Source organism: Bos mutus, chromosome 5 (assembly GCF_027580195.1).
Source record: "Bos mutus isolate GX-2022 chromosome 5, NWIPB_WYAK_1.1, whole genome shotgun sequence".
NCBI classification, from domain to species: Eukaryota; Metazoa; Chordata; class Mammalia; order Artiodactyla; family Bovidae; genus Bos; species Bos mutus.
Window position 1 is genome coordinate 55,325,238 of NC_091621.1, and position 11,551 is coordinate 55,336,788.

The following is an 11,551-nucleotide window of genomic DNA, read 5'->3' on the forward strand; positions in this document are numbered from 1 at the left end:
ATCAGTGGAGAAATAACTCCGGAAATAATGAAGAGATGGAGCCAAACCAAAAAAACACCCAATTGTGGATGTGACTAGTGATGGAAGCAAGCTCTGATGCTGTAAAGAGCAATATTGCATAGGAACCTGGAATGTTAGGTCCATGAATCAAGGCACATTGGAAGTGGCCAAACAGGAGATGGCAAGAATGAACGTTGACATTTTAGGAATCAGCTAACTAAATTGAATTGGATTGGGTGAATTTAACTCAGATGATCACTATATCTACTACTGTGGGTCAGAATCCCTTAGAAGAACTAGAGTAGCCCTCATAGTCAACAAAAGAGTCCAAAATGCAGTACTTGGATGCAATCTCAAAAACGACAGAATGCTCTCTGTTCGTTTCCAAGGCAAACCATTCAATATCACAGTAATCCAAATCTATGCTCCAACCAGTAATGCTGAAGAAGCTGAAAGTGAATGGTTCTATGAAGACCTACAAGACCTTCTAGAACTAACACCCATAAAAGATGTCCTTTTCATTATAGGGGAATGGAATGCAAATGTAGGAAGTCAAGAAACACTTGGAATAACAGGCAAATTTTCCCTTGGAATACAGAATGAAGAAGGGCAAAGGCTAATAGAGTTTGGCAAAGAGAACACACAGGTCATAGCAAACACCCTCTTCCAAAAACACAAAAGAGAAGACTCTGCACATAAACATTGCCAGATGGTCAACACCAAAATCAGATTGATTATATTCTTTGCAGCCAAAGATGGAGAAGCTCTATACAGTCAGCAAAAACAAGACTGGGAGCTGACTGTGGCTCAGATCATGAACTCCTTATGCCAAATTCAGACTTAAATTGAAGAAAGTGGGGAAAACCACTAGACCATTCAGGTATAACCTAAATGAAATCCCTTATGATTATATAGTGGAAGTGAGAAATAGATTTAAGAGACTAGATCTGTTAGACAGAGTGCCTGATGAACTATGGATGAAGGATCATGACATTGTACAGGAGACAGGGATCAAGACCATCCCCAAGGAAAAGCAAAAAAAATAAAATGGCTGTCTGAGGAGGCCTTACAAATAGCTGTGAAAAGGAGAGAAGCAAAAGTAAAGGAGAAAAGGAAAGATATATATATCCATTTGAATGCAGAATTCCAAAGAATAGCAAAGAGAGACAAGAAAGCCTTCCTCAGTCATCAGTGCAAAGAAATAGAGGAAAACAATAGAATGGGAAAGACTAGAGATCTGTTCAAGAAAATTAGAGATACCAAGGGAACATTTCATGCAAAGATGGGCTCGGTAAAGGACAGAAATTGTATGGCCCTAACAGAAGGAGAAGATATTAAGAAGAGGTAGCAAGAATACACAGAAGAACTATACAAAAAAGACCTTTACAACCCAGATAATCGAAATGGTGTGATCACTTACCTAGAGCCAGACATCCTGGAATGTGAAGTCAAGAGGGCCTTAAGAAGCATCACTAAAGAAAGCAAGTAGAGGTGATGGAATTCCAGTTGAGTTATTTCAAATCCTAAAAGATGATTCTGTGAAAGTGCTGCACTCAATATGCCAGCACTTTTGGAAAACTCAGCAGTGGCCACAGGACTGGAAAACGTCAGTTTTCATTCCAATCTCAAAAAAAGGCAATGCCAAAGAATGCTCAAACTACCGCACAATTGCACTCATTTTACATGCTATTAAAGTAATGCTCAAAGTTCTCCAAGCCAGGCTTCAACAGTACATGAACCATGAACTTCCAGATGTTCAAGCTGGGTTTATAAAAGGGAGAGGAACCATAGATCAGATTGCCAACATCCACTGGATCATCAAAAAAGCAAGAGAGTTCCAGAAAATCATCTATTTCTGCTTTATTGACTATGCCAACACCTTTGATTGTGTGGATCACAACAAACTGTGGAAAAATCTTCAAGAGATAGAAATACCAGACCACCTGACCTGCCTCCCAAGAAATCCATGTGCAGGTCAGAAAGCAACAGTTAGAACGGGTCATGGAACAACAGACTGGTTCCAAATAGGAAAAGGAGTACATCAAGGCTGTATATTGTCACCCTGCTTATTTAACGTATATGCAGAGTACATCATGAGTCACTGGGCTGGATGAAGCACAAGCTGGAATCAAGATTTCCAGGAGTAATATCAATAACCTCAGTTATGCAGAAAGTGAAGAACTAAAGAGTCTTTTGATGAAAGTGAAAGAGGAGAGTGAAAAATTTGGCTTAAAGTGTAACATTCAGAAAACTGAGACCATGGCATCTGGTCCCATCACTTCACGGCAAATAGATGGGGAAATAGTGGAAGCAGTGGCTGACTATTTTTGGGAGGCTCCAAAATCACTGAGGATTGTGACTGCAGCCAGGAAATTAAAAAACACTTATTGCTTGGAAGAAAAGCTATGACCAACCTAGAAAGTGTATTATTAAAAAGCTCCCGAGCTTGTCAGCGGTGGATTCTTTACGGTCTGAACTACCAGGAAATATTGCTTACCACCAATTAAGAACCTACTTAATGTCATACCTGGTGAATATGGTTTGCTTGATGAGTTATTTTATACAGAAGTCTTGTGAGACCACTGTTCAAACAAGGTGATGATTGTATAAAGAGTGGTATTGAATTCCAGACCTGGAAAAAATGGTCATCCGGTGGCAGAAAATTTCCAAGTAGAAGAAGTAAACTTACCAGATTGTGTCAATGAAAGACAAGTACAAGTCAGAACTCTTTATCTTTCCATGGATCCTTACATGCGTTGTAGAATGAATGAAGACACTGGCAGTGACTATATAACACCTTGGCAGCTGTCTCAGGTGGTTGATGCTGGAGGTGTTGGGATTATAGAAGAAAGAAAACACAAATTTTACAAAAGGCGATTTTGTGACTTCCTTCTATTGGCCCTGGCAAACCAAGGTTATTCTGGATGGAAATATCCTTGAAAAGGTAGACCCACAACTTGTGGATGGACACCTTTCATACTTTCTTGAAGCTATAGGGATGCCTGGTTTGACTTACTTGATTGGGGTACAGGAAAAAAGTCATATAACTGCTGGATCTAATCAAACAATGGTTGTTAGTGGGGCTGCTGGTGCTTGTGGATCCTTGGCTGGGCAGATTGGCCATTTGCTGGGCTGTTCCAAAGTCGTGGGAATTTGTGGAACACCTGAGAAGTGCCTCTTTTTGACCTCAGAATTGGGCTTCGATGCTGCAATTAATTATAAAGAGGGGAATGTTGCAGAACAACTCCATAAATTATGCCCAGCTGGAGTGGATGTTTACTTAAACAATGTTGGCGGTGACATCAGTGATACAGTGATAAGTCAGATGAATCAGAACAGCCACATCATCCTCTGTGGTCAAATTTCTCAGTACAACAAAGATGTGCCTTATCCTCCACTACACCCTGCTATAGAAGCAATCCAGAAAGAAAGAAACATCACAAGAGAAAGATTTCTGGTGTTAAATTATAAGGATAAATTTGAGTTTGGTATTCTCCAACTGAGTCAATGGTTTAAAGAAGGAAAGCTAAAGATCAAAGAGACTAGAATAAATGGATTGGAAAACATGGGAGCTGCATTCCAGTCCATGATGACAGGAGGTAACATCGGAAAGCAGATAGTTTGCATTTCAGGAGATACCTCTTTGTAATCTCAATAAACATCTTCATCAAGGAAATACATGGATTTCTTTCAATTCTGCTGAAAGATTTCAAGACACAGTAAAAAAACCCTTTAGAGTATAGATCGCTTTTCTTTAAATGTGATAATAGGTGATATTTTCTTAATTGTACAACATAATTCCCTCCTATACCTTCAATATCATATATTTACTCTACATCCTATATGATTATTTACAATAATAGGTTGATGTCAACATGACCTATTTTTCCTTCTTTTGCTAAAACAAATATTACATGAAATTTATATCAGATATTCAGAAACTGTTGGAGATTTATGTAATTTTAATAGATCATACAAAATATTTTTAAATTAATAGTTTTTATAACTTTATAATGTTTGTTTAAAATAGAATGCTTGAAAAGACACTTACAAATATGTATTCAATTGGAAATGCTTTACATAATTCTTGAACTGTAGCTTGATATAAGAATAAATGGGATGGTGTTTCCATATTGTGTTGATGGAAAAGGGACTTAATGGCAGGGTGTGTGTGTGTATGCGCAGGATTTGGGGAAATTCAGAGCTTGTGGAACAGTTTTTGGAGTAGAATAGAGGCTTTATGTAGGAAGTAGTGTAAGTTAAATAACTGAGACTGGTTAGGTTGATGGAGGGAGATACTACAGAAGATGATCTATTTGTGTTTTGCCAAGTAGTCCACAGTATAGCCTAAAAACCGAAATCTATATTGATAAAAGCCTATGTTTATTTTAGGTTAGTAGGTGCATACTATCAAATAGTTACAAAGATTTCAAGAGAAATAGGTATAGACATCACTTCAAGTTTTAGGTGATGAAAAAGATTTAAATACAGCTTCAAAAAATGACAGAACTGACTGAGGAAAAGTAACAAATGGTTGTAAACATGAATGTTCAGGACCTATTAATGTATCTCTATATAAGAGCATTTGTTTTATTCATTGTAATCAACCCTTTAATACAGTAAAATTGAGGATTTAAAAATAAATAAATAAATAAAAAAGCAGAGATAGTACTTTGCCAACAAAGATCCATCTAGTCAAAGCTATTTTTTTTTCCAGTAGTAATGTATGGATGTGAGAGTTGGACTGTAAAAGATGCTGAGCACCAAAATACTGATGCTTTTTAACTGTGGTGTTCAAGAAGACTCTTGAGAGTCCCTTGGACTGTAAGGAGATCCAACCAGTCCATCCTAAAGGAAATCAGTCCTGAATATTCATTGGAAGGACTGATGCTGAAGCTGAAACTCCATTACTTTGGCCACCTTATGTGAAGAACTGACTCATTTGAAAAGATCCTGATGCTGGGAGGGATTAGGGGCAGGAGGAGAACGGGATGACAGAGGATGAGATGGCTGGATGGCATCACCGACTCAATGGACATTAATTTGGGTGGACTCCAGGAGTTGGTGATGGAAAGGGAAGCCTGGCATGCTGTAGCCCATGGGGTCGCAAAAAGTCGGACACGACTGAGTGACTGAACTGAATACGCATGTGTAAGAAAGTTCATAGCAATGACATTGATAATAACCAAAAGCTGGAAATAACATAAATATATATTATTGCTGCTGCTGCTACTCTGCTAAGTCGCTTCAGTCGTGTCTGACTCTGTGCGACCCCATAGAAGGCAGCCCACCAGACGTCCCCATCCCTGGGATTCTCCAGGCAAGAATACTGGAGTGGGTTGCCATTTCCAAATGAAATACCATACCATGATGAAAATAACTTGCTGTTGCATCAGCAATATGGGTGAAATTCATAAACATAATGCCAGAAAAAAATGGGGTCGCATTAGAACATAGTGTATGTTCCATTAAGATAAAATACAGAAAAAGGCAAAGGTGACCTATGCTATTAAACTCGAAATAGTAGTTAGATCTTGCAGCTAGGGAGGATGAGGACAGGAATAGAGAATGAATGAAATTTCCTGAGTGTTAGTAATAAACTGTTCCTTGATCTTGGATTGTTTTATACAGGTGTTTTGTTTCTGAGAATGCCTCAAGCTCCACACTTATAATACATTAATATGTAGTTTTCCTTTTAAACAACATCCTTCAATAAAACAGCTAAAAATAAACACAAGAAGTGAAAAAGAAAACAGATTTGATACTGACCTCAGAGACATTGTTGACTAATGGAAGAGAGATATTAAGTAATAATTGTGAGCGTAACTGTGCTAATATGAGTTTGCTCCTAACTTAAAGGATAATTGAAAGTTTTTTTAAAGAGAATTAAGAGAGGTGCTCTAATTCAGGTGGGAGGGTCTGGGAAGAACCCTCTGAGGGAGTGAGATCAAAGATATTACTGAAGCATTAGGAAGTTTTCAGATAAAGATTGAAGTAGTACCAACAACTCATGTGAGGACCCTCCCAGAGAAAAAGAGCTTAATTTGTAGAACAATTGAAAGAAGACCAATGTTGCTAGAGACAGAACAGAGTTTGGTGTGATTAGATTCTTTTCAAATCTTTAAGACTGGGGTATTTTCCAAATTCATACCAGAGATTTAGTGTGTCCTAAGATTTTCACACTGCTTATTTAACTTATATGCATAGTACATCATGAGAAACTCTGGGCTGGAAGAAGCACAAGCTGGAATCAAGATTGCCAGGAGAAATATCTATAACCTCAGATATGCTGATGACATCACCCTTATGGCAAAAAGCCTCTTGATGAAAGTGAAAGAGGAGAGTCAAACAGTTGGCTTAAAGCTCAACATTCAGAAAACTAAGATCATGGAATCTTGTCCCATCACTTCATGGGAAATAGATGGAGAAACAGTGGAAACAGTGTCAGACTTTATTTTTCTGGGCTCCAAAATCACTGCAGATGGTGACTGCAGCCATGAAATTAAAAGACGTTTACTCCTTGGAAGGAAAGTTATGACCAACCTAGATAGCATATTCAAAAGGAGAGACATTACTTTGCCAACAAAGATCCGTCTAGTCAAGACTATGGTTTTTCCTGTGGTCATATATGGATGTGAGAGTTGGACTGTGAAGAAAGCTGAGTCCCGAAGAATTGATGCTTTTGAACTGTGGTGTTGGAGAAGACTCTTGAGAGTCCCTTGGACTGCAAGGAGATCCAACTGGTCCATCCTAAAGGAGATATCAGTCCTGGGTGTTCATTGGAAGGACTGATGCTAAAGCTGAACCTGCAATACTTTGGCCACCTCATGTGAAGAGTTGACTCATTGGAAAAGACTCTGATGCTGGGAGGGATTAGGGGCAGGAGGAGAAGGGGACGACAGAGAATGAGATGGCTGGATGGCATCACCGACTCAATGGACGTGAGTTTGAGTGAACTCCTGGAGTTGGTGATGGACAGGGAGGCCTGGCGTGCTGCGATTCACGGGGTCGCAAAGAGTCGGACACAACTGAGCAACTGAACTGAACTGAACTGAACTGAAGAATTTATCAATTATTCATTAAGATAATATTTGGTAATGTCTCCATCAGTCAGTTCAGTCGCTCAATCATGTCCATAATATGTACTTATATCTTGGTTATAAACAGAACCAGTGTATGAGTTGTTATGGAAAGACAAGAATTGCATGTTTGAGAGCCATGAGGGATCAGAGAACATTTCTCAGAAGAGGTGATATCTAAGGTGAATCCAAAAGACTGCATAGATATGCAATGAATATGAGACCTGAGCCGGAAATTCCACTGAGAAAGGAATATAGACAAACTTCAGAAGCAAAATGAACAGTTGAGTGTGAATGGAAAATACAGTTAGCTTGAAGAGGGGAGACAGGCTAGGAGGAACATATTGGAGAAAAAGTAAGCAAGAACCAGATCTTAACAGTTTTGATTGCCCATCTTTAAAGAACTAGAGTTTTATTCTAAATAGATGGGAAGAGTTTGAATGGTTTTAGATAATGACTTGAAATGATCACACTTTAGGGATCATATTGTTTTTGTGATGTTTCTATCACCAGATCCTAGAGAAATACATGGCAGAAAATAAGACCCAACAAATATTGGTTGCTAAGTGAATTAAAAAATATTTCATTGATTACTATATGGACATTTGTCCAATCAGTTAGAAAATCCTGTTTGGTCTACATTGGAAATATATCCAGAATTTCTGATCCTTTCTGCTTTCATTTTGGTGCAGCCCTTGTCTCTCACTTATATTTTTAATAGCTTCTTAACTGACTTCCCTATATCTGCACTTACTCCTCTACCATTTATTCTCAACACAGCAATAATAAGAATCATTTAAAATGCAAGCTGGATGATATCACCTTTGTTCAAAACTCTTTATTGTCCTTCCTTCTGGTTTAGAGTTAGAATTCAGTGACTTTCAAGTGCTTGCACAGTCTGCTTCTTAGTTTCCTGAGCTGTCTGATCTCCTTCCCTCTTACCTTCATTCATTCTTTCACAGCCACCCTGAATCTTGCTCTTCCTCAGTCTCACCCACAATAATAAATCATTGTTGACATATGACTCAGAGTCTTTCCTCTATCTACATCAATGCTTTTGATCTTTGAAGCCTACCTTGAGCACACTTCTAAAAATATTTATTTTACCTCTTCCCAGCACTCTCATTCCTCTTACATGACTTAATTTTTTTTCAAAGCACTCATTAATTTCTAACATGTGAATTACCTAAATTATTTTTATTTCTATCTTTTTTCCAGGAGAATGCAAGTTCTATGACAGCCAATTTTTTTTTTCCCTTTCTTTTGTTAAACTAACTCTAGTACCAGGAGATGTCAGTCTTATAGTAGGTGCTTAAAAATATTCTTCAGATGACAAAAGAGAGAGAAGCAGGGGATGCACTTAGAAAGCTACTATCCATTGATTAAGACAGTACAGTGCAGAAAGAAAGAAATGGGTCAACACATTGATTTTGGAAACTCTTGGTTATATGTAAAGTGCTATTTTTTAGCCCTAGTTTCTCACTTTCCAGCTGATTGTGTTCACAACCTTCCCTAGTCCTTTATATTAATATATAGGTTTCTGGAACTGCTATGATAGATAGTGGTGGACTTGATGTGGAAGACTGAGAAAGAGAACTGTGTTAGAGACAACTCTCAGATTTCTGGGATGAACCTAGATATGCCATATCAGGGATTAGGAGTACTGGAAGAGGATCATGCTTGGAGGCAGGCTCAAGTTTAAACTTGGTTATGGTCAGTGACATCCAGGAGTCAAAACTGTTTTGGCTGAATAGACTAATTAGTCAAATACTGAGCAGAGACTAGCTGAATTCAGTTACTTGCCCCAAACTTTGAAATAACTGCTTGCTAAATGACTATGTATTAACTAAAAGAAATTACAAATATTATATGACAGATAAAGACATTAAATACCATATGTCAGTGTCAGCCAGAGAAACATTACCAGTAGGAGAAAATATTGAGATTTACTGCAAGGAATTGATTTCCATGCTTTTAGGAGGTAAGGATGAAAATCTGAATCCCATAAGGTAGGCCTTCAGGAAGGATAGGCTGGAATTCTGCAACAAGAGTCAAAGCTCTTATCCTCAGGCAGAATTTTTTCCTCTGTGGGGAAGCCTCGGTTCTGTTCTTAGGGTCTTTCAACTGATTGAATCAAGACTACTCAGATGAACTAAAAGAATCCCTTTACTTAAAATCGGCTATTCCTGAACTTTAGTGATAACTGCAACATGCTTTCACAGCTATATTTAGATTAGTATTTGATTGAATAACTAGAGGCTGGAGCTGACACACAAACTATCACACCCAACTCTCTTATGCTGCAACTTTTATAAATTCTGTAATTTTAATAAGTTTTAGTTTTATGCACATCAAAAAGAAGTTTTAATATAATCAGATATATTATCTGATTATTTTGCATTTTATTATTATCTGATCCATTTGCATTTTCCATCACTAGATATTTGTCTCAACATGTGTGTCTTGAACTTACCTGCTTTTAAACTTTTTCTTTACTCATTATAATTTCCTTACTTATGATTCTGCTTCCAAGAGTGACTTCATTTTCTAAATGTTCTAGTTTAATTTGAAATAAACAAGTCTGTATACCTCTTTGATATGCTAGTATTAGTTTCTCTGAGTACTAGGAATTTTGATGTCCTGTAAAAATAACTATTTGACAAATACATATTTATATATTTTGGGTGTATAAATAATTTTTATCTCTCATTTGTACATTTAGTACATGAATTTTTCAATATTATCACAAAGTAAACTATTCGCTTTTCCCACCTTCCCAGTCTTTGTTGGGAAAGCCATTGTATTTCTCTCTGCTAACATATTATTTAGTGAATAGCAATAGGTGTCTTTCACATTATTTTTTATAACTAGATTTTTTAATACTCTTTTTAATTTTCTTTCCCTCATTGTCTGTGAAAGTATTACTTCATGGTATAATTTTAATACTAATTTGAATGAGGGAAGAACCAAGCACTTCCTCAGAGGAGGAAGTGAATGGCTTTTACTAGGGGATTTAGGAAATGTTTTATTAATTAGGAAATAACTTAATCATGGTCCTAAAGTAGGTAGGTGTTTCACAGGTTGAGAATTTCAGGTGGGAGAGGACTATATCATAGATAACACCAAACAGGAATAAAAAGCATTGGAATATTCAGGGTGAATGGAGGGTTGAGTGCATGAAATGAAATAAAGAGAAATCAAGGTGCAGAAGTTGGTTGGGTTGAAATTGGAGTTATGTATGTCAAACTAAAAAATAAATAAGCAATATAAAGAATAAGTAAGCAATAGGAAATTCTCAAGATTTTAGGCTTTTATACTTTACTGATATTTATCTACATGTGCTTATCACAGTGCTTGATACATGGCAGTTATTCAATAAATACTTTGGTGATAGAACACATCCTGTGTTGTTTAAGAGCAGATCTGTTTTTAAACAAAGTAGCTCTTAGCTGTATTGAAGGTTGAATTTGCATGGTGAGTGGAAAAAGAACAAACAGGAGGTTAGAAAAAAAGAGATTGAGTTTGAAAACTTTTCTCCCCTAACTATAAGCTTTTTAAAAGATAGATTTTGTATTTGTACCAAAAGTTTAAACATGTTTTTATGAAAAAGAGGCAGTTATGCATTGTAGCATTAAATCACATTGAAACTTGTCTGTGAACGATAACATTTACAAACATCTAAAACTATATCAAGTGGAGAATGATGTTATGCAGTTTATTGAGTTTTTATATTCTTTTTGTTAGAGACAATTCTGAAAAACCACTTTTGGCATTAGATCAATGTTGTAAATTTGCCAACATATTTTTCTGTAACATCAAAGATATTCAAGAGATAACTAGAAATTGAATCTGAAATAATAGTCCAGCCCTGGGATTGCCTCTTTCTGCTGATAAGTAATTGGGTTGTATCTAAAGGTAATCAGTTCAGTTCAGTTGCTCAGTCGTGTCTGACTCTTTGCCACACCATGGACCATAGCACACCAGGTCTCCCTGTCCATCACCAACTCACGGAGTCTACCCAAACTCATGTCCATTGAGTCGGTGATGCCATCCAACCATCTCATCCTCTATCGTCCCCTTCTCCTCCTGCCTTCAATCTTTCCCAACATCAGAGTCTTTTCAAATGAGTCAGTTCTTCACATCAGGTGGCCAAAGTATTGGAGTTTCAGCTTCAACATCAGTCCTTCCAATGAACACCTAGGACTGATCTCCTTTAAGATGGAGTGGTTGGATCTCCTTGCAGTCCAAGGGACTCTCAAGAGTATTCTCTAATACCAAAGTTCAAAAACATCAATTCTTTGATGTTCAGCTTTCTTTATAGCCCAACTCTCACATCCATACATGACTACTGGAAAAACCATAGCCTTGACTAGATGGATCTTTGTTGGCAAAGTAATGTCTCTGCTTTTTAATATGCTGTCTATGTTGGTCATAACTTTCCTTCCAAGGAGTAAGCATCTTTTAATTTCATG

General features: G+C 37.2%; 1 pseudogene; it reads left to right on the plus strand.

Moving 5' to 3' along the window:
* Positions 1-2,598: 2,598 nt before the first annotated feature.
* Positions 2,599-3,721, plus strand: LOC102284761 (prostaglandin reductase 2 pseudogene; annotated as a pseudogene).
* The last annotated feature ends 7,830 nt before the right edge of the window (positions 3,722-11,551 follow it).